Here is a 23,135-nt window from a genome sequence, read left to right on the forward strand (position 1 = left end):
AACAATTGTTCTATAGAAAATAGTGAATAATAGAACAGATGTGAAAATGTAAGTTTCAGGCCATAATGTATAGACAGACCTTAAAAAGTTAGCAAGATCAGTTCTGATTAACATTCAGATAGTAGATCACCAGGAAACTCTAAGACTATATATAAGACAAGGAAGTAAGAAATATAGTATATTTTCTTACTTATATACAAACAGTGTGTCGGTTGGTTCATCAGTTTTGTGCATTCATTTCATAGTCTCAATTACAATTATGTTACATAATAACTCTTTTTTTTTAATTTTTTATTGTTTTTTAACATACAAAACACAACGACAAAACATAAAAATATCAGCTCCCCCATATTTTTGTACACACAGTAAGTCGGTTGGTCCATCAGTTTTGTGCATTCACCTCATAGTCACTATTACAATTACCTTATATAATACTCTTATCAATACAAATTTATAAATCATAGTATCACTATTAAAAAAAAGAAAAAAAAATGACTAAACTTTTATTCGATCATGCCTTTGTGAGATAACTATATTTTAAATATTTTATTCTAATAACTCTTATTATCAATCCAAACTTATATATCCTCATATCATTATTAAAAAAAAAACATTTGACTATACTTTTATTCATTCATGCCTTATGAGATAACTATAATTTAAATAATTTATTCTATAACAAATCATATAATCATACCAATTCTATCCTAAAGAAAAAAAAAGAACACTTTATAAGTATAATGTCAAGTAGCAAAAAAAAAGAAAAAAAGTCAATAATATTCCTTATTATCTAACATTCTAAATATTCTATTTTTGTATTTCATCGTCCAACCATTGATAGAAAAGGTCCCAAATTGCATAAAATTGTTTATCTTCTTCCTCTCTAATTTCAAATGTCAATCTACTCATCTCAGCACATTCCAAGATTTTCTTAATAATTTCTTCCTGCAATGGAATTTTCTCATTTTTCCAATTTTTTGCAAATACAATCCTAGCCGCAGTTAATACATTTACAATCAAATATTTCAAATCTTTACTGTATACATCTGGTAGGATTCCCAATAAGAAAAGCTCCGGTTTCAAATCTATATGTTTCTTTGTCATTTTTTCCAACCACATGTGGATTTTAGTCCAGTATTTTCTAGCGTCCTCACAAGTCCACCACATATGGTAATATGAACCAGGTGTCTGATGACATTTCCAACATTTTTCCGATTTGTTCTTAAACATTCTTGCTATTCTTGTTGGGGGGAAATGCCACCTGTAAAACATCTTATACAAATTTTCTTTATAAGCTGTAGACATTGTCATTTTATAATTTTGTGACCATAATTTCTGCCATTTCTCTAAGTCAATCCCATATCCAAAATTCCTCCCCCAAGCAATCATAGTTTCTTTGACTTGTTCTTCCTCTAGCTTAATTCCCAATAAGTAACAATATAGTTTTTTAATCACCTTTTCATCAGTACCTGTTAAAATCTTGTCTAAATCAGTCTGTTTATCATAAAATCCCTCTGTTTTGGAATCTTCATCATACCTTGAGTGTATTTGCGCATATGAAAACCAATTCATCTTTATACCTTGTTCCTCTAAATTTTGTATCGATTTAAGTTCACCCTTTTCATCTAGTAATTCCCCATATCTGTTTGTTCCTTCTTATAAATTATAGGATAAGAAAATGCTTCTATCGTCGATAACCAAACTGGAATTTTCAAATAACATTGTTTTTTTATCTTCTCCCAATTTAGCCACAAAGACTCCCGTATATAATGTCTTCTAAAATAGCCCTGTGTTTTGGTTCCCTTGTACCATAGAAAAGCATGCCAACCCAACAACAAATCATGACCTTCTAGTGTCAACAATCTAGTCTTCCTTAATATTATCCATTCCTTAACCCACACCAAATTTACAGCTTGGTACTACAACTCCCAATTAGGCAGGCCAAACCCTCCTCTAGTTCTAGCATCTTGCAAAAGCTTTGGCTTTATCCTCGCTTTCTTACCTTGCCATATATACTTCAACACAATTTTATTTAGGTCCTCAAAATAGTCTTTTCCAAGCCTAATTGGTATTGTTTGAAACAAAAATAAGATTCTGGGTAGGATATTCATCTTGATTGTTGAGATCCTCCCTATTAATGACAGTTGTAAGTTTTCCCATTTCTTCAAATCTAGGGCTATCTGTTGTTTAAGTTTAATATAATTGTTCTCTTTTAATGTACTACATCTTGATGCCAAATATATCCCCAAATACTTAACCTTGTTCGTAACTTGGATTTTCAACAGATCTGCCAATTCTTCTCTTTGTCTTAATAGCATGTTCTTTGACAATATCTTTGTTTTATCTTTATTTATTTTCAGACCAGCCACCTCACCATATGTCTCTATCTTTTCCAGTAGCTTCAAAGCTGTTTCTATAGGATCTACCAAAATAAAAACTAAGTCATCTGCAAAGGCTTGTAATTTAAATTCTTCCTTTTTAATTTTCATTCCTTTTATAGTTTTATCTTCTCTAATATTTCTATTCAGCACTTCCAGAGTCAATACAAATAACAAGGGAGAAAGGGGACATCCTTGTCTTGTGCCTTTTCTTATGTTAATAGAGTCTGTAAATTCTCCCTCTATCATTACTTTTGCAGTTTGCTCATGATAAATTGCTTCTATTGCTTGGATAAATCTTCTAGCAAAACCCATCTGTTCCAGTAAGAGTAACATAAATCTCCAATTCACATTGTCAAATGCCTTTTGGGCATCTAAAAATATCAAAGCCATTTGCTTTTCAGGATGTGCCTCATAATATTCCAAAGTGTCCAAAATTACTCTCATATTATCTCTAATTTGTCTCTTTGGCAGGAATCCATTTTGATCTGGATGAATAAAATTATTCAAATATTTTTTAAGTCTTTCTGCTAATATCGAAGCAAAAATTTTATAGTCTGCATTTAATAAAGAAATCAGTCTATAATTCTTAATTTGCAGTGGGTCAGCCTCCTCTTTTGGAATAAGTGTAATATAAGCCTCTGACCATGTTTTAGGTATCGTCTTCTTTGACATAGCTTCATTCATAACATCTAAAAGTGGGATGCTCAATGATTCTTGTAATATTTTGTAGAATTCTGCAGGCAACCCATCTGGACCTGGTGCTTTCCCATTATTTTGTTTCTTAAGTGCTTGGCTTAGTTCCATCATTGTTATATTACTTTCTAACATTTCTTCAGTCTCTTTAGATATTTTAGGTAAATTTGCATTCTGCAAGTACTGTTTGATTTTTTCCTCATCAATATTCTCTTTCTTGTATAGTTCTCCATAAAAGTCTCGAATAATTTCCTTTTTCTCTTTATTGCCATAACAAACTTGACCTTGATCATCTATTAACTGCAATATTTTCCTCGACTCTTTCTCCTTTCTCAACTTATATGCTAGCCATCTACCTGGCTTATTTGCATCTTCAAAGTAGTTCTGCTTAGCATTCCTAATCTTCTGTGCCAGTTCTTCTTTCTCTATTAAATCCATTTTATGTTTAGTTATATCCAGTTTCAATTTGATGTCTTTTTTCTGTGGCATTTTCTGTAATTCTTTTTCAAGTCTTTTGTGGTCATCTTCCAAGGCTTTAGTAACTTGCCTTTTCCTAATATTTTTTTTCTTATTTAATCTATTATCAAACCTCTCGCATATGCCTTCATTGTATCCCAAACATTCTGTGCTGAAGTATCTTCTTTTCTATTTTCTTTAAAGAAAAAGGCCAGTTCTTTCTCAAACCATTGTATAAAGTCCTTCTCCTTTAAAATAGTATTGTTTAACGTCCATCTCGACCTTTTTTTTTGTCCCTTCCATTTAATTGTCAATGGGTTGTGATCTGCCCAAGTACTTGCTTCAATGTTTATTTCTTGAATACTAGATATTAGTTCTGTTGAAATCCAGATCATATCTAATCTGGACCATGATAAGTGTCTATTTGAATAAAAAGTGTATTGTTTGGTTTTAGCATTTCTTTCTCTCCATATATCTTTTAAAATTAATTCATCTGTCATTTTAAAAAAAGATTTAGGAAGTATCTTTCTGTTGTGCTTTGCTGTTGTTGCTATATAGTCCAGTTTATTGTCCACAATTCCATTAAAGTCTCCCATCATAATTACATTAGCATAGTCCAGTCCAGTTATTTTCATATGCAATTTTTTATAGAATTCTTCTTGTTTATCATTCGGAGCGTAAATTGCAATCAAAAGTATTTTTATATTATTATCCATCATTTCCACGATTAATATTCTTCCATCTTCATCAGCGTGGATCAATTTTGCGGGGATGGCCTCTTTAATATATAAAACCACTCCTCTTTTCTTACATTGAGTCAAAGAAGTAAATAATTTCCCTAGTTTTGGCTGTACTAACAATTGTCCATGTTGTTTTTTAATATGTACTTCTTATAAACAAATTATATCAAACTTTAATTTCCCTAATTTATGAAAAATCTTCCTTCTCTTAGCAGCTGAGTTCAGTCCGTTTATGTTCATTGTAATCAATTTTTTCTCTTCCATGATGATATTTTATATTTAGGTTTAGCAGGTCTCATGCATCTTGGTTCCCGTTGATCTTTGGTATCTACCTGTCCACCTATTACGCCTTCTTCTTTTCCAATCTCCATTTGTTCCTCTTGGGATTCAGGTAATAAGACCTCTTTTTCTGCCTCTTCCTCTCTCCTTCCAAAAAATTCTGCGTAGAAGAGTTCTGCTTTCTCAATTGAATCAATTCTATGTCTCTGTTCTTGCCATATAAATATCAGTCCTTCTGGGATCAGCCATCTGTAATTCACCTCCTTTTTCAGTAACACTTTGGTCAGAAATCGATATTCTCCTCTCATCTCTCTCACTCTTCTAGGTATTTGTTTTAGGACCAAGATTTCTTTACCTTTATATTTCAACATCTTCTCTCTTGCCGCTTGTAAAATTTGTGTCTTGATGGATTTTTTAGTAAATCTAATGTGAACTTCTCTGGGTAGGTTATTTCTCGTTGCATATCTTGTAGAAACTCAGTACATCTCATCTACTCCATCCATCCGCTTTTCCTCTGTTATTTCCAAAGCATCAGCCAAGATTTCTATCATTATCACAGCCAAGTCTTGCCCTTTTTCTTCCTCTATATTTTGGAATCTGAGATAGAATTCTGACCTTTCCATCTCCCACTCCAGCATCCCACTTTTTTTTTTGTTCAACCACTCTTAATCTAGTATGAATATTTCCAATCTTCTCCTCTCTTCGTTTACCCTCTTCTTCAACTTTTTGAAGTCTCACATTGTACTTCACCATCATCTGTTGGATATTTTCCACTTTTTCTTCAGTCTTCCCTGTTCTTTGTTCAATGATGTCTATTTTTATCTTAAGGTCTTGAATTCCTTGCATAATCGTCTGTAAAGTTACTTTTTCTTGCTCTCTATCTTGCTTTAACATTACCTGCGTTGAACGTTGTCCTCCAGATGGTGAGGAGGCAGAAGTAGATATAGAAGCACCCGGAAGTATGAGTTTCCTGCTCATTTTAAATGGTTCAAAATCTTCAGATTCTTTCAAATTTTAATCCAATTGAAAACGTAGCCAATTATAATCCAGAGTGGAAAAGTCCAGCAGTAAAAAGCCCAATAGTGAAGGAGAGAGAAAAAAAGAAAAAAAAGAGGAAAAAAGAAGAAAGAAAAAATTCTTCAGGTTCTTCCTGACCCTAATCCAATTATAAAGTAGTCCACAATAAAAAATAAAAATAATAAGAAGAAGAGAACCCAATAATAATAATAATAATAATAATAATAATACTAAAAAGAACAAAGCAAAAAAAAAAGATTTCTTCAGGTTCTTCACACCTTAATCCAGCTAAAAAATCTCAATTTAAAAAAAAGAAAAAAGGAGGCCAAAATGATCCAAAAGCATAGATAGAAAAAGCAAAAATCCCAATGAAAACGGAAAAAAAAATTAAAGATAAAAAATTCTAGGGCTTCCCCTTGGAAATAAAAAGTAAAAATAAAGACATTGCTAAAATAAAAATTTACAATAATGCTAATGGGGGGGGGGTAGCGAAACTAAAAAAAGAGATTAAAGAGGAAGAAACAACACACTGCACTCTGTTTAATTGTCCAAGGCTCTTGTTATGACTCACTTCCCTTTCCCACAGGCTTCAAAGCCAAGCCATAGATATTTAATTGTTGATAGAAATCCAGAAAAACACCTGTAATAATATTCTACTGCGCTCTTCCCTCTATCTTATCAAATTAGAATGTCCTTGAGAAGAAGTCTTTCACAGTTCTCTCCACTTCAAGTAAAATTTCAAGCCTCTAGTTGGCAGTGTTACAAAGTTTCTTAGTTCTCACTTTCCCCCCTCCTCTCATTTATATATATATAAACCAGTCCAGTTATCTACTAAGTAACAATAAAGTCCGATAGCGAAAAAAAAATAAAAATAAAACCTCGCTTTGACATCTCCCTTAAAAAAACGCCGCTTATTCAGTTTTGTCAAAAATCACACAGATTTCTTCTAGCGATCAAAGTGTCCTTTCAAGCCTCAAAATATTTAAAAAAAAAACAGTTTCTCACCCAGCCGACACACTTTCTCTTTCAGCCTCTTCCTTTCTGGAGCTGCCCCGACTTCAGCAGCTTGGGGGCTGCCTCTTCGCCGCCAGCAAAAGGGTCTTCTCCTGGGTCATCCAGGGACTTTGCGGTGTCCCTGGGATCCACAGGGTATGCCCCTCACGATAACTGTCCCTACGGGACGGTTTAGGTCCGTTTGGACCGGCCAGGGGCGAAGATATCGGCTGCAATTGTGGAGCGTGATTGCAAGCTGTATCGTCTCACGCCAGCTCCTCCCCTCTCATGCTTTTATATTTTGTTTGTTTTGTTTGTTTGTTAAAAAACCAATAAATTTGTTTTCAAAAAAAAAAAGAAATATAGTATATTTTCTGAAAGAAAAGAATGACTGTGTACTGAACTACATGGATATGTACCAGTGGTGGGTTTCAAATTTTTTTTACTACCGGTTCTGTGGGCATGGCTTGGTGGGCATGGCATGGCTTGGTGGCTGTGGCTTGGTGTATGTGACAGGGGAAGGATACTACAAAATCTCCATTCCCACCCCACTCCAGGGAAAAGATACTGTAAAATCTTCATTCCCACCCCACTCCACGGGGAAGGTTACCACCGGTTCTCCAAACTATTCAAAATTGCCACTAGCTGTTCTCCAGAACTGGTCAGAACCTGCTGAATACCACCTCTGACATGTACATGACATTAGCAGGGGTTGAACTCAACTAAAGGAGAGATTATTATTATTTATATTATATATATTATATTATATTATATTATATTATATTATATTATATTATATTATATTATATTATATTAATTATCCAATGAGGAAAGAATGATGTAAACCTGATGCAGTTCTGAAAATATCAGTTCCTTTTCATGTAGCTCCTGAAAAGTTCTTTTCATAAAGTGTAAATGAGCTAACATATCTCCACCTTTCAGAAGACATGCTCTAAACAGTTTACATGTAAGATGTATGTGCACCTACGCTGTCATGAACATAAATCCTCTTCAAATTTTCCCAACACCTAGTAGCAGACTTCTCCACAAATATGGAGTAGCTGCTGGTCACTTGGTGTTAGTCCAATTATACAAAGAGCTCGTTCGTTGTTTTGTTTAAAGTCAGCAAACTTCTTGGCATTGTCCTCATCATCTGGATCCCAAGCATTTACATCCGGTGGATCCTGAACTGCATTCCATACCCTTCTCTATGCAGAAGTAGATTGCACTTCATAGACCAGGAAACATAGTTTGTTCCATCCAACTGGGTTATCAGTGATAGACTTGTTGAAGGGTCTTGTGACATCTTTACCAGGACAGTAACCCACAATTAAACAGTAAACAGCTGTCTGTATGCAGTACTGTGTATTCACACCAACTCTCAGTTATCTGAGCCTGGTATGGTCTGGGCCCATAACGAGTGTTGAGGTAATTCCCGTTAGGAGAATGAGTGCACACAGGGAGACGTAGCGAGAGTGGTGAACAATAACACACAACCAGCACACAGATACACTGTACTTCCAGTAAAACCATTTTTGCTCCACTCCCTGGCATATCCTGAATTCACAGGCCTGTTAAGCAAAGTCCAACAAACAGTCCAAGTCATACACAGTTATAGCAGTCAGTTTTCAGTCCAGGAATAATCCAATAACAAAGTCCAGTATCAAAAACAGTTCAGTAAATAGACTCACATCAAATCCAAGAATAATGACGATCAACAACAGTCAATAGGGAAATGCAGGAACAGCAACAGGTTTCTGGCTCCATCTTATGGCCATTTGAGGAACCACACCCAATTACAATTTTAGCATTCCCTTAAAATGTCTGTCCTGGTTTATATATTTCCAAGCCAACTGTTAGGTAATTTACATTCCTAACATGCTATCCTGACAAAGATTTAATTGTAAAAAAAATATTGTGTATAACTACATACCAATCAGAATGATTAATATTCCCATCTATTAAAAAATTTAAAGAAAGTTTAAGGCCAGTATTGTTTTGATGACAACCATATCCTTTGGGATTCTTGATTAATTTAAATGTTAATATTCCATCTGCATAAAAATTTCATTCAGCTGATCTAGATTTTTAAAATCAGCATAGCATATAGCACATTGTCCCAATTTAATTATAATTTTAAATTAAAGCCATTTCAATAATATTTCTTATCCAAAGCTTTTTTTACCAGTGTGTCCTAGAGACATCTGGATGAGCCCACCTTTGTGTCAAAGTTAATTATTATGATTACTGCTCAGAAAATCAGACATGTAGAAAAAAAAGACACAATTTTTCTGCATGTAGTTTGGAATATACATGGAGAAACCATGGTTCTAATATTCTAATTTTTTTAAGGTTGGACTGAAAATATTATTGAAGAGAGGAATGAATAAACCTTCTGTTTTGCCCTCAGGATCCCCCAAAGTAAGGAAACCAAGAAGAAGATTAGAATAGAAAGAAGATTATTTCCAATAAAAAGAATCTTCCAGTTCTCCCAAAATTCAACGCTTTTGCATTATTCCCTCCTTCCTTCCATCTCCATGGGTACTTTGGGGGTACTGGAAGGCTTTGAGCTCATTTTTATCTTTCTTACTTCTCGTTTATTTTCTGGAATATCAAGGAACTTTGGGTGAATTTGAATATACATTGGAAATAATCCAACTTACTTACCATACTGACACCCTTAGGCTTTTGTTAATTCTTTAATAACTAGTGCATAAAATTATGTTTAAAGCTTTAGATGTAAAATGTAGGTCACCCTTTTTCTTCTTTCTAGTGGAAGACCTATTGAAAAGCATTTTTTAAACATTTTTAACATTAAGCTGATTTAAATAACATTGCATCATGGCTTGAACTCAAAGTCACCTCTGAGTTGAGCTTAGCTAGTTGTGAATAATAATATCCATGCAATAATATCCATGCAGTTTTCATGACATTACTCTCTTTGGGTCCCGCCCCACCCCCAATTTCCCAACTGAGACTGTAACTCTGAAATTTAGACTGTTCTCTTTCCAAGTGGTTACAAAGCAAATGTACTATAATTGTAGTAATACAAAAACTGTTCAAAATGAGTCTGAATTTTTTTTCTTTTAAAATTATAGAAAGGTATAGAAATGAATTGTCCTTTTCCTTGGAAGGCTGTTTTTGTAGGCATGACCACATGTTTGGAGATGGATTTCAAAAGTGAATTCTTACTAGTGGTATGGAAAAGAATAATTAAAAAGCAGGGTGGAAAATTCTGCTTGAAAAAAGGTAAAAGAAAGAGAACCAAACTACTGACAGTGATTGGATTACCATGTTATGTAAATACCTTAAAAGCCAGTGTATGCAGGAGTGGGTTTCTACCAGTTTGCACCTATTTGCTAAAACCAGTTGTTAACATTCTAAGTAGTTCAGAGAACTGGTTGTTAGAAGAAATTACTGGCTTAATCCTGTAAGGAAGGCCGGAAGGAAACATTCTGGTGTTGCTTACAGAAACTGCCTCTCCATTAACTTTTATTACATTCTTGGCAGGACTAGACTTCCTGTCTCAGGAATTTTTTTCCCTTCCTTTGCTGGTACTTCGCTTGTGTGGAGTGACCATTCAAAGTTACAATGGCACTGAAAAAAGTGACTTATGACCATTTTTCACACTTACGACTGTTGCAGCATCCCCATAGTCATGAGAGGCCAGGCGATGAGATGTGTGCCTCGATGTGAGTGATATTGAGTTAGCCATACCCAGCCAATAACATGACCACAAAGCCATGTCCACCCAGTCACATGACCACAAAGCCACACTACCACCTAAGCCATGCCCACAGAAGTAGCTGTTAAAAAATTTGAATCCCACCCCTGAGTGTATGGAGTACACTAATTTTACATACATATCTGAGATGGAAACTCCTGAGAAAGTAGAAGTGGACCAATATTTTTGAATTGGACTATAACATCAGAAGATAAACATTTAGAGACATTAAGATGACTTCAAGTCTTAAGAATGGGCAGAACTGATTTTTTTAGCGCTTGACTGAAATTGCAAGGATTTGAAGGTGATGTATTAACCCTTGTCCCTTTCAAGCTTCAAAACATTTTAAAGTCTTTCTTTCTTTCTTTCTTTCTTTCTTTCTTTCTTTCTTTCTTTCTTTCTTTCTTTCTTTCTTTCTTTTTCTTCTCTTTTGTTTTTCTTGTAGTGCTCAGAAATCTAAAGGGTACAATTGATGTCTTAATCCTCTGCATGATTAAGGAATGGTTTTGCCCTTTATATCCCAAGCCTTACTTACCCAAAATGTAGGGAAGGCTTCAAAAATGTGATCTCTGTTGCAATTACTTGCTGTTTTTTTAAAGCTTCAAATGACTGAACAAAGAAAAAGGATTTCCCCCCTATGAACTATTATCAGCATGCTTGCTTTCTGCATCAGCTGTATTTCAACATAGAAAATAAATAATTATTTATTTTGGATCCAGAACTAGCATTCCTTTAGATAGCTAAAACAATCGCCCTGAATGCTTTCCTTGCAAAGGATGCTCAGCAACAAGCTAGCTGGCACTTTTGTTCTTTATTACAATTTCTCAGATACTTCTGGGACAGAATAATCAAGCCTAGCAAGTAATCCCAGGACCTTAACAGAAAATGTCCAGTTTAAATACTGATGAAGAGACAGAAGAAGAAATGCTGATCAGGGCAGATATTGGCTCATGGTTTAGGACAGGGGTGTCAAATTGGTGACCTACAGGCCAGATATTCACACATAAGCCATGCCCACCCAGCTCCGTGAATGGGAAAAACTTCATGAAACATCATGTGATGGCCACATTATGCCACGAGTTTGATACCTGTGGTTTAGGATAAGAACAAACACAGTCAGTAAATAGTGAAGCTGGAAGAATCATCTCAGTGGAACACAGAGCCAAAGGCAAGAAGTATGCAAAAAAAATTATCTACGCAATGGATTTTCTGTTTCTTTCCATATCCAGCACAGGTCCTTGGTATTATTTCCTAAGCCTGTGTTTTGTCTTATTTTCTTATTAGTGCTTCTATTTTCTCTATTAGTGCAACTTTTCTTCAGTTTTTACACCATTACTGAACCAGGCTGAACCAGTCTAGCCATCCCAATTTTACCCCCTTACTGTAATCTTGTTTTGGGAGTCTTATATTTCAGTATTTTGTAACTTAATAGAATATTTCCTGGTTCAATTGTCTGGTTGCTCACATCACGGGACCATTCCCTTTCCATTGAAATAGATGTTTATGTATCCTCTCATTTGCTTTCATGGGCTACTCTTCTGATTTCAGTTTCCAAGATTGTATGTCAGAAGAAATTACAATATAGCAGCCTGGTATGGGTTGTTGAACCTGAGGGTGACAAGAGTGTAATTTGAAATGTCTTCTATACTAGAGACAGTAGATATAATATCAACTGCTAGGGAACATGAGCTGCTTTACTACCACATGAGGATGCTGTTACATTGATATCCAGCTTGTGGGATTCTGTAGATAATTCAGATGGACAGAGAACACTGGACTAACCAGGCCATCCTTCATCCACCAGGCTGTCCTTCAGAAGTACTGATTTCAACTCTTAGAATTTTCTAGCTGCTACTATTTTTGCTAAAATGAATTATAACTATTTTTCTGGTCTTCTCTATGGCTGTTAATTCTACTTGAACCCATCCCATTCTTCGAGCTATGTATCTAATGGCTGGAATTGCCTGAATGTTATTTACCCTTGATGGTATTTCTTCCACCAAGTTTGGACTTTAATTTATTTTTCAGTCTCATGATTTCTTCATTTCTACCCTTCTTGATTTCAACATGTTTAATGTTGTCAGTTTGAAGGATAACCAGATATTTGTAGTGATCTGATGTGTCCAAGTCACCAGAATTATTCATTAGAAGATTTGGATATGAATGTAATAACAACTACCAAGACCATCAAGTGGAGAAGGTTTTGGAAAATGAGCAGGTTAAGATCTTAAGAGACTTTGAAACACAGAGAGTTCGTAACATGATTAATATACAGTAACAGTTATTGAAAAGAAGAAAATCTGCTTCATTGAATGATGCTAGGATTAAGGATTAAGAAAAAACATTTGGGGAAAAAATACAAAATACAGGATTTGCACATTGAAGGCGAATACTTATAGAAAAAGAAACTTGCTGTGATTGCAGCCTCAGAGTGATACCTAAAGAACTCCCTCAATATCTTGAAAACATTGGAATTATCAGACCTGAACATCCTAACTTGACAAACACCTTGCTTGGAACTTTCTACATTTTTAGATGCTACCTTAATAATTCTTAGGCTCCTGTTTAGGACTTAATTTATTAATTTTCCACCAGTCTTAGTCTGAGAATTTAACTGTAGATTACTCAAGTTTAATTTTTTTTTAAAGCTACCCAAACAGCTGAAGAACAAAATATGAGCTCCTAATTGACAAGATAATTTTGAGAAACTGGAAGAAAAGGAAAATCAATTTGAACATAGCTTGGATTCATTACAAGAAGTCACTGCATTCCCTACAACATGATTGGAAAATCAAGTGCCTAGAAATAACAGCAGCCAATAGAAATATCAGAAGCTGTGTGCAAAGATCAAAAGCATAATGGAAGACACAGCTGCTGATCAATAGTGACAGCATTGAAGAGACTCACTATCACCACTACTGTCTGTCCTTGCACTGATTACTCTCAATTCTGAACAGATCAGACCATGCCTCTCTAACTTCAAAAAATCTTTGAGTACTTCCCAAAGATCTAGGGCAGCTAAATTATTATTATTATTATCTTAATGAAATGACAAAACAAACAAAATGTTAAAAAGTTATGATATTTATGTAATTACTTACCAAGCACATCTAAATTATATTAAAGTAACCAAAATATCTTTACAACCCCCAAGGCTACATTCCCTACAACATGATTGAGCACCCCTAATGTTTGGAGATTGAAAGCTGAAAAATTTGACATGCTCTAAATGCCATCTGACTCCCAGTGACTCTGAGCAATTTGGAAATTGTTAAAAATATTTACAAACAATGGACAATACAAAAAAACAACACAAAATGAAAGGACAAAGATTGCAAAGAAAACAAACCCAGAAGAGAATAAAGGAAAGGAAAAAAGGAGGCTTCAATCATGCTTCTCAAAGGCCTAGGTGAACCACCAGATCTTCAGGATCTCTTAAAATTCCAATAGGGTAGGAGCCCTGCAAATCTTGGAGGAAATCTATTTCCAAAAGGCAGACACTATGACAGAGAAGGCATGGTACCCAGGTACCAACAGATGGCATTGTTTAATCAACGGAACCCAGAGTTGTGGATTTGACTCCATTATTGAGGTTCTCCTAAATGATTTAATCCCTTTTTCCATCTCTCCATAGACTTCGTTTGTTGCAGTTAGCTAAGACATACTTTATGTCATGTTAAATATGCCATTTGAAAGCATATCTCAATTGACTGCTTTCACAGTAAAGGAGAAAGAGCCAGATGGTGCCCTATTCCAGAATGTTGCTATTGCTTTTTCCTGTTGAGAATTGATATTTCCTTCCCTCCCCATCCTTTTGGGATTCCCATGAGCACAGCTCACTGCAGAAAACATCTTTGGGGCAAATAGTAGTGTTGCCCAAATCATTTTGCTGTGCAGATGGTGAATAAGATGGTTCTTAAGGAGTCCTGTAAATAACTCGATACTATTAATTATTTCACACTATAAGTTTTTTGTGTTCATGTTTTCCATTCACAGAAACTGTTCTGTAGGGCACTAATATATGCTACAAATGAATGTATTTTAAATATTGGTGTTATAATTTAGACAAGGTAAAAAAAAAGGCTAGAATAATTTTCAGCAGCTAAATTGCTTGATGTACTACTTAGATGTATTAATCTTTAAGCGAAAGCTTTATATAAGACAAAGATCTATAAAGGAATATACAAATCAGATCCTACCACTTTCCTAAATCCTTTTAATCCAGTGCTCAATGTGAGCAATGACCCAGTTCTAAAAAATTTTAGTGAGTTCAGCCTCTTAATCACATTATCCAGCTTGCCTGTTACAAACTTTGAAAGGAAACTGATAAGGAACATAACTAAAAATGTTGATAAGATCATTGCTTTGGCATATGGGCTATTGTAAAGGAGTTAGGTTCATGGGATCCTTGTCCATGTTACTAAGAACATTTAAAGTAAATATTGATATTTCTTGGTTGCAGCTTGCAACAGTGACAGGGAGTTCAAGGTTTGATATTAAAGAATGTTTCACCCAAGCATGAAAAGTTATCATTAAATGAAAATCATTGATTTTTTTAAAAGAATGCCAAACATTAAGTACATAAAAAGTGGCTTCTAAAATAACAGCAGAAGATTGCCTATTTTGCAATCCATGCAGTAAATTACTTAGTCAATTTGCAGTTCACATAATGGTCAGCAAGCTAACTATGGGAAGTCTATAAGCAAGTTGTCCACAATATTATCTCCTGGCTGCAGTGGTATCCAAGAGAAAATTCCAAGTGTTTGAGTTTGATGTGTGGGGGTATGTGTGTTGATTTGATAGGATGGACCTATCCTGTAGAAACAATATCATTGACACTTCCCTCAAGGGACAGCTGATGAATGGCAACAACAAAATATGGAAGTAAAATCTATATGTTGGGCTTTCTCTAAATATATATGGATTTTAGATCTTTAGTCCAGAATACAATGGTACACAGAGTGATTGATGCCTCTAAATTTGCCTATACAGCATCTCTACTGAGCAAGCTACACTGCCTCTCAGTTTCCTTCTGGGTGCAATTCAAGGTGAGTGTCATTACCTTATATGACACAGGGCTAGGTTATCTGTGTTCTTACTTGTCTCTAAGAACATCTATCCATCTTTCCAGACTAGAGATGGTGGGCCCACTTCTAGAGTCTTCCCTTAAACATTGGCATCTTATGGGATCTAAGAAGCTTTCCTTTTCCTGCCCTGTTCTTTCCTCTTGAACTTCAGCATGCCCCACCTTCCTAGCCTTCCAAAAAGCAATTAATATCTGACTTTTCCCCCAAATGCCAAATAAGGCGAGGTGGATGAGAGGATTTAATGAAGGTCTCAATGTTGGAAGCTTAACTTTGGTGACAGATTTTTCATGTTTATGGTTTTAATTAATATATGTATTATGTTGTTTTTCATGGATGTTTTAATTGTTGTCTGGGATATTCCAAGAATTTGATATAAGATGGGTAGCAATATAAATGTTTTAAATAAAGAAAGAAACTTGCAATGACCATTATTAAGAATGCTGAAGTCTACATATAAAAAAGCTCCCAAGTTGTGGAATACATGAAAACAAACATTCAAACAAACCATTCTATAGACCACAGGTGATGATTTGGGGAGAGGGGTGGGGGAAATTATTACAACAGGATACAGAAATTCATCAACCCTCCAAAAAGAAAAAAGAAACTAAACAAAAAACACTCACAAGGAGAAAACAGCAAACGAAACTGTCCATTCTGTGGAAATAAAAAGAAATAAAATGAGAAGTATTTAAGTTGTTAATTACAGCAGAAACAATTGTTTAGACTAGCTGGTGAAAGTTTTCACCCATCTGAGTGCAAGCATTTGCACTGAGCTTCACAACTGTTATGTTCACATATGACCTGAGCATTTTTATTCTTTTTTGAGATTCAAATATGATTAAAAAAAAAGGAAAGGAAACCTGCACTGAATCATTATCTGTATATAGTTTCCAATGCTGAAACATACTTTGAAAGGAATCCCTTCTTTGTTTGATGCTTGGGCAATTGCTTCCTTCCAAACACCACTCCTCTTGAGCTCTTGGGTTAGTGTAGTTACTAAAGCTATTTGAATAAAGAAATAGCTCTTATAGTACTGTGTTTCTCCAACAATACGACCTCCCCCAATAGGAAGACCCAGCATGTTTTCTAGGTATAAAATGAAATTAAGCCCCTCCCCCCAAATTTAGGCCTATTTTAAAACATGCAAAATGGGGGGAAGGGCGGGGGGACTTGCCGTTAGGAGCGCCCTGTGGGCAGCAATTCCTCACCACCAGCTGCTCCGAATGGGCAATCATGGCAGAGCGCGGAGAGCTCCCAACTCCTGCCAAGCACCTTTGTGGCAGACCCAAGACCTTAAGCGCCCGCTGCTGTTGATTTCCCTTCTGCCCGTGCCACCACTGCATTTGGAGCTGCCACTTCCACGTTTGGAGCACTGCCGCTGTTTGGAGCACCACTGCCATTTGGAGCACCGCCGTCACTCCAAACATGGCAGCAGCTCCAAATGCAGAAGTGGCAGCTCCAAACTTGATGGCGGTGCTCCAAATGGCGGTGGCACTCCAAATGGCAGCGACACTCCAAACACGGAAGCGGCAGCTCCAAACGTGGTGGCGGAATGGGCAGAAGGGAAAGCAACAGCGGTGGGTGCCAAAGGTCTTGGGTCTGCAGCAAAGTTGTTTGGTGGGAGTAGGGAGCTCTCTGCGCTTCGCCATGATCACCCGTTAGGAGCGGCTGGTGGCAAGGCAGCCTGTGGGGTGCTCTAGATGAGGATGCAAGGGGGGGAATTATGTCACCCCCGAAAAGACGGCCTAGCTGTTTTTGGGGGGCTCAAAAAAATATAAGACCCGGCCTTATTTTATGAGAAACACGGTAGCTCAATATACGATTGAAAGAACAGCAACAGCTAGTTTGCTTCTGATCAATAACACTATATTGAACATTGAGTGGTTCTAATGGTTTCTCTGGTGACGAAAAAGATTCACTTATTTTTGAAGTCATAATTTAAACAGACAGCTTTAAGATGTTAGAAAGAGAAAAGAGAAATCAATACTGGAAAATCATATTTATGGTTACATCTACAAAAACTTTGCTATTTATTAACTTCAGAAATTAATAATGAAGCCAGAGAAGGATAAAATTATACTGCACAAGGCAGCAACTTGCAAACCAGCACTGAACAAGAGTGGAACTAGTTTCATCATGCCTTTATATTTTGCAGAAAAAAAGAAAGAACAAAAATGACATGGAAAGCATACATAATCGTTCATTCCAAGGCCTATTTTCAAAGAAAAGCAAAGAAAGTCTAGTTTGCAAGAGGCTATTCTTGAAAAGTATCCTGAAGCATCAATTGGTTCAAAATGTGGCTGCCCACATGGTTCTGTACAAGACTAGATTTGAACATATGTCATCCCTCTTGAGGGAGCTGCACTGGCTACATAGCTTCTGGGTCCCATTCTCATCTGTAAAGCCCTACATAGCCTGGGACCAGGTTATTTGAAGGACCGTATTTTCTCAGTTATATCTACACAACCCACCAGAGCTGGGAGATAGGAGATATTACAGCCACCCCTCCTAGGGAGGTCCATCTAGTGGTACCAGGAGGAAAGGGTTTTTCTAGGGTGGTTTTCTCTCTGTGGAACATCATCCCACTTTGCCCCCCCACCCCACTTTGACACTCTTTTGTTTTCAGGGAGACCCCAGAGTGATATGGAGTCGCTCAAGTGGTTGATTTGACTGTTGTCACCAGGGGATTAGTCACCAGGGGTTTACTGGGTTTTGTATTGAGATTTTAGTTTAGTTCTGTAATCTGCCCAAAGTCACCATGAGTAAGTTTAGTGGCCATGTACTGTATGTTTTGTTAATAAATAAAAAATAAAGTTAATAAAGTCCACATTTTACAGCAATTATCATCTTCAAAATGCCCCAAAACTAAGCAGAATCTCTGGCTTGACCAATTTAAGCTCTTGTATTTGCTAAGTGAGTCCAGTCTCTTTTTGTTTGGTATATTCCTGTTAATTCTTTCCTCTGATATCTGCTACACTTAATTTCTGACATTGCCACATTTGCTTAAAACACATTACTGAGCCTATTTCATATTTTGTAAAATACTACATCAATTCTATCAATTTTATCAGATATTTAGGCTGAGTGTGTTTATTTAAATATGGTGTACAATTTTCCTGAGATAAAAAACATTTAAATAACATTGCAATAACACTAAAATTGGTTGTATCTCATTTTGGTTGCAAGAACATAGACTTCTTTTCTAGCTTGTTAAAAAGTGATTTATTCAGCTTAATTTTTAGATTCAAAATAGGAGTTTGTTTCTGTCCTCTGTAGAGCAGTGCTGCTGGCTGTTTTTATTTTGGTCTTATCTATGTTTTCTGGGTATTTTAATTTTTACCATTATCTATTCTGAGCATCACTTGTTTGCAAAAAGGCAAAATATATATCTGACAAATAAATACAATTGTTCATCCCCAAGTAACATCATCTAGAGCAAAAAACTGTCTCATCAAAATTTATTGGGCCAACTTCTAATCCAGCCTGGGAATAAAGCTAGTTGAAAGACTGTAAGATACTGTAAGAAGAGAGCTATATTACTATGGCTCGTATCATAACTATAGAGGCTATGGCTAGTAACTGTAGAGAAGTATAGTGTTATTAATTCTGATTTTTCAGTGAAATCTCACCCCAAAACACAAATAAACTTAGTAGCCTGAACTTTAAATGGATATTTGTTGAGTTTCATCATTTTTCACTCATCACCTTATGAAGGATAGAGCTGAAGTGATCATATGTTAATGCTCTCAGCTCTTTCAATGTGCAATGCACATTGAAGCTGTTTGTGCCTAGAGCAAATATGGGCTGTTTACTGGTACTCTTATTTTCCTCAGAGACAAAGATATCAAACTGGATCTTTCATCTGCCAAAGCCCTTGGCGGAAGCCTCTTCCATCATAATTATCCTCCATTTTCACTATAGTGTGTATATTTGATCCTCCTATCTTAGACAGGTTATTTCCATTTCTTCTGCTCAAGCCATCAAACTTTCACTCATGTCTAGGTTTTATATGTCAGCAAGAATGACCTAGTTATATTCAGGGGTGGGGAAAGGGAGGAGAATGCTGGCAACTTCACTCACAATTCACTTTATCTCCAAGGCATTTTAAACAGCTTGCCGGAGAAGAGAAATAACAGCAGTAAATGTCAGCAAATGGACAAGTTCCATTTGTATGCATGTCAGGGAAGACACTTGACATTGTTTATTGGTGTAATACAAAGCGGCTTGGCTCCTTGCTGCTCCCTGTTAGGCCTTAATTATGTAGTGAATTCCAACAGATAATTTAAGATTCCCATACAACTCTCAATTACATTGTCAATCATAAATTGTGTGTTTTCCATTTGGATACTTTGCAGATTATTGAGACTGCTAGGGATGGGCAGGTAAAACAGAAAAAATCTCAGAAAAGAAAATAATGTCTCTTTTGGAATAGTTTTTTTTTACAAAGAACAAAGTATCCTAGCTTACTTTGTCAAAGCTGTATTTTGAAAATTATTTAGGTTATTCTTAAAATTCTCTGAATTGTTGAAAAAATAGCCCATTGCAAATGCATTCCCCACTTTTCTATTACTTCCAGAAATTCCAATAGCAACTTTTGCTTATAAGCTCACCCAGTCTCCTTCAACCTATCTTCAAACGCCATGGTTCAGACAGAAGAAATGGTACAAGGTTTCCTGTAGTTTCTAGGATCCTCTTCTGTTGGCTGCAAGACCCTTTTGAAGTTAAAAAAAAAACAGATTAAATTATATGGTACTTTGTAAAACAGAGTAAGCATATTTTTTTAAACTGAATACTTTCTATAATTCCCACCCACCCACCTTCTACAAAAACAAACAGTGAACAAACAGACTTGGGTTTAGCCATTTTGTATGACTGCTCCATCCAGTGTGGCTATTTGCCTTCCTGATGAAAGATTCCCCTGCCTGTATGCAAACAGCTTCACATATCCTTGTAAGAAAACATTCACAGCCAGTTGAATTGACCCTAAGTAGTGACAGGGAGAAGAATTATTTCTAGTCACTTATCATATCACAAAGATAGTATGGCAGCCTGCTGACCTAATAGGAGGGGATAAATCATAGTAAGGTCACACTGATGGGTTTATGTGAATATTCCAATGTCATCCTGTAATTTATACTATATCTGCCTCTTCCTTTTGTCTTGTCTTTTCAATGTAGCAGTCCAAAGTTATATCAACTTTGGTTCTTATTTTGAGAGTATTCAGCAAAGTGCCAAAACTTTGCTGGAATTTTGCTGATATATTGTATACATGCTCATAATGTAATTTTGCATCTTCTTAGTGATTTGATTGCTCTCTATATGAGCCAGGCTTGGGTCACAACAGTGACCATCTGCAAAGTCTTCCAGTTGAGGAGCAACTGCAATTGGCATGCAGAATGAATCTGTTCAAAGGTCTTCTCGGCCACAACTGTCATCTACTCTTCAAGCAGGAACTATGAGTCCCCCCAAAAAAAATCCAGGTTATGCACCAGTCCTGAATGCAGAAGCACATCTCCATCCTAAACCAGTGATAAAATCTTCCTAAATTAGAGAGGCGAAATAGCCATAAGCACTACCTTATCAGGATCTACACAAAGTCTAATTCTCTTTGTTCAGAACTGTGCAACCTCCAGACAATGATTCAGTACATGAATGGTTTAATCTCTGTAGAGTCAAGAAATAAAGATGGATTCCATCAGCACACTTATATTATGTTATTGTTGTTCAGCTGCCAAGTCATTCTTGAGGCAAACCACTTCAGCATATAACTCCCCACTCCTAACCTTTGCAATCCAGAAGCTGCTGTCCTGCTTCTGGTTTCAATTATCACACACATTGTGTTACTGTGTGTTATCACAAAATTACTATGGAAGTAAGCAATTTATTCAAAGACAAAATGATAATAACACACAAGGAATTCACTAAAATACAGTCTTGGTAAGCAACTTGCTGAAAGCTTTTGCTTTTAGCAGGAACATGCAGAAGTACAGTCAAAATCCAGTCCAAAGTTCCAAGAGTCAGATCAGCATTATCAGCCAGTCCAGAGGTCAGAATTCCACAAAGAAAATCTGCAGAAATGTCACACAAGCCCCAGAGTTCAGACAATTGTTTCCGAAAAGGATTATGTGTTAGCTTTTTAAATCAAGCTGCAGCTGTCAGCCTTCAATAAAAGGATTTACTCTTTTATTTTATTTGATAAGAAGCCTCATTGAACATTTCTGCTCTACTCACCAGTTTGTAACTGGGAGGCCTGGTGTCATCACCACCTGACTCTTCAGCTGTTCAGGTGGTACCTTTGTATTTGATTAGCCATAAGAACTCCAGCTTTAACTACATAATTCTACACATGTTGTACTTGGGGCAGAAGTCTCATTGTATAACATGTTATAACATGTATAACATTGCACCAAACTTGCTTGCAGGAAATACGACTTCAGCAACAGAGTGGCCAATGTCTGGAATACTCTACCTGACTCTGTGGTTTTTTTCCCAAAACCTCAAAAACTTTAACCTTAGACTGTCTATTATTCACCTAACCCCTTTCCTAAGAGGTCTGCATAAGCGCACCAACATGCCTACTGTCCCTGTCCTATTGTTTCTTTTATATTTTTTTATTTTTCTTATATGTATCCATGTATTCATAACTATGTTTTTACTTATACCTATTATCTTGTAAGCAATTGACAAATAAAAATAAATAAAATAGAGATGCATATTACGCAAGTCCCTAATACATGTATCTGTATAAGGGAAGTTGTGGCTCAGTGGCTAAGACATTGACCTTGTCAATTGAAAGATCAGCAGTTCAGTGGTTCAAATCCCTATGCCACATAATGGGGTGAGCTCCCATTACTTTCCCAGCTTTTACCAACCCAGCAGTTCAAAAGCACATAAAAATGCAAGTAGAAAAATAGGGACCAGCTTTGGTGGGAAGGTAACAGCATTCCGTGCACCTTTGGCATTTAGTCATGCCAACCACATGCCCACTGAGACATCTTTAGACAGCACTGGCTCTTCGACTTTGTAACAGAGATGAGCACCACCCGCTAGAACCAGAAATTAGCATGCCTTTGTGAGGGGAACCTTTACCTTTACCTAATACATGTATTCAGGACTTCAGTCTGTTGCAGTGAAAACAAGAAGAAAAACATAAGGCACACATCTTAAGGAATGCAAATATTCTTATCGCATTTCCTGTAATCTTGATGTGCCTTGCTGCCATTTGTTACCATAAATTTGATTCTCAGGATAAATTCTGATTTATTTTAATGAGTGTTATTTGATGATGAAGAAAGTGCCTTCCTAAGTGGTAGAGTATATATGAGAATCCAAGATATAAAGTCAAAAAGAAAAAATATCAGATAATTAAACAGAATAATGTAATGATGATATTTCATTTATTCTCCAATCTCTGGCTTACATAGCTTAGAGCAAACAGGCAAATCTAATTTTAGAAACACGATAATAAAAATGTGTCACCTATCATGGAAACATTAATTTTCTGCAATCCAAGATAGAGTTTTTCATACAAGACTAAAAACTCTTGTGCACATTTGCATTTCTGGAAGTAATAAGGTGAACATGAGCAAATGAAGAACTGCAGGGAGATCCAATCCGCGTATACTATAACAATGCCAACCCATCAGTGATATTTGTTAACATTTTTCATTCACCCTGAATCAATATGTTTTATAGTTGAACATGATTCATTAGTGGTGGTAAGAAAATAATGCATGTCTAATTTTGATTTGGGACCAGAATGAAA

The 23,135-nt window shown here is 36.0% G+C and overlaps 1 long non-coding RNA gene across 1 annotated transcript in view; it reads right to left on the reverse strand.

Annotated features, from left to right (window-relative positions):
- LOC148125606 (uncharacterized) overlaps positions 1–20,083 on the reverse strand; it is a 100,173-nt gene extending 80,090 nt beyond the window's left edge. Inside the window, exons 1-2 of the long non-coding RNA XR_015743839.1 lie at positions 19,981–20,083; positions 15,994–16,024 (exon numbers count right to left, since the gene is read on the reverse strand). This is a non-coding gene — a long non-coding RNA (uncharacterized LOC148125606). The remainder of the gene's footprint in view (positions 1–15,993; positions 16,025–19,980) is intronic.
- Between the last annotated feature and the right edge of the window lie 3,052 nt (positions 20,084–23,135).

The sequence above is a fragment of the Pseudonaja textilis genome, chromosome 5 (genome assembly GCF_049901715.1).
Source record: "Pseudonaja textilis isolate UNSWEBS1 chromosome 5, rPseTex1.2, whole genome shotgun sequence".
Taxonomy (NCBI): domain Eukaryota; kingdom Metazoa; phylum Chordata; class Lepidosauria; order Squamata; family Elapidae; genus Pseudonaja; species Pseudonaja textilis.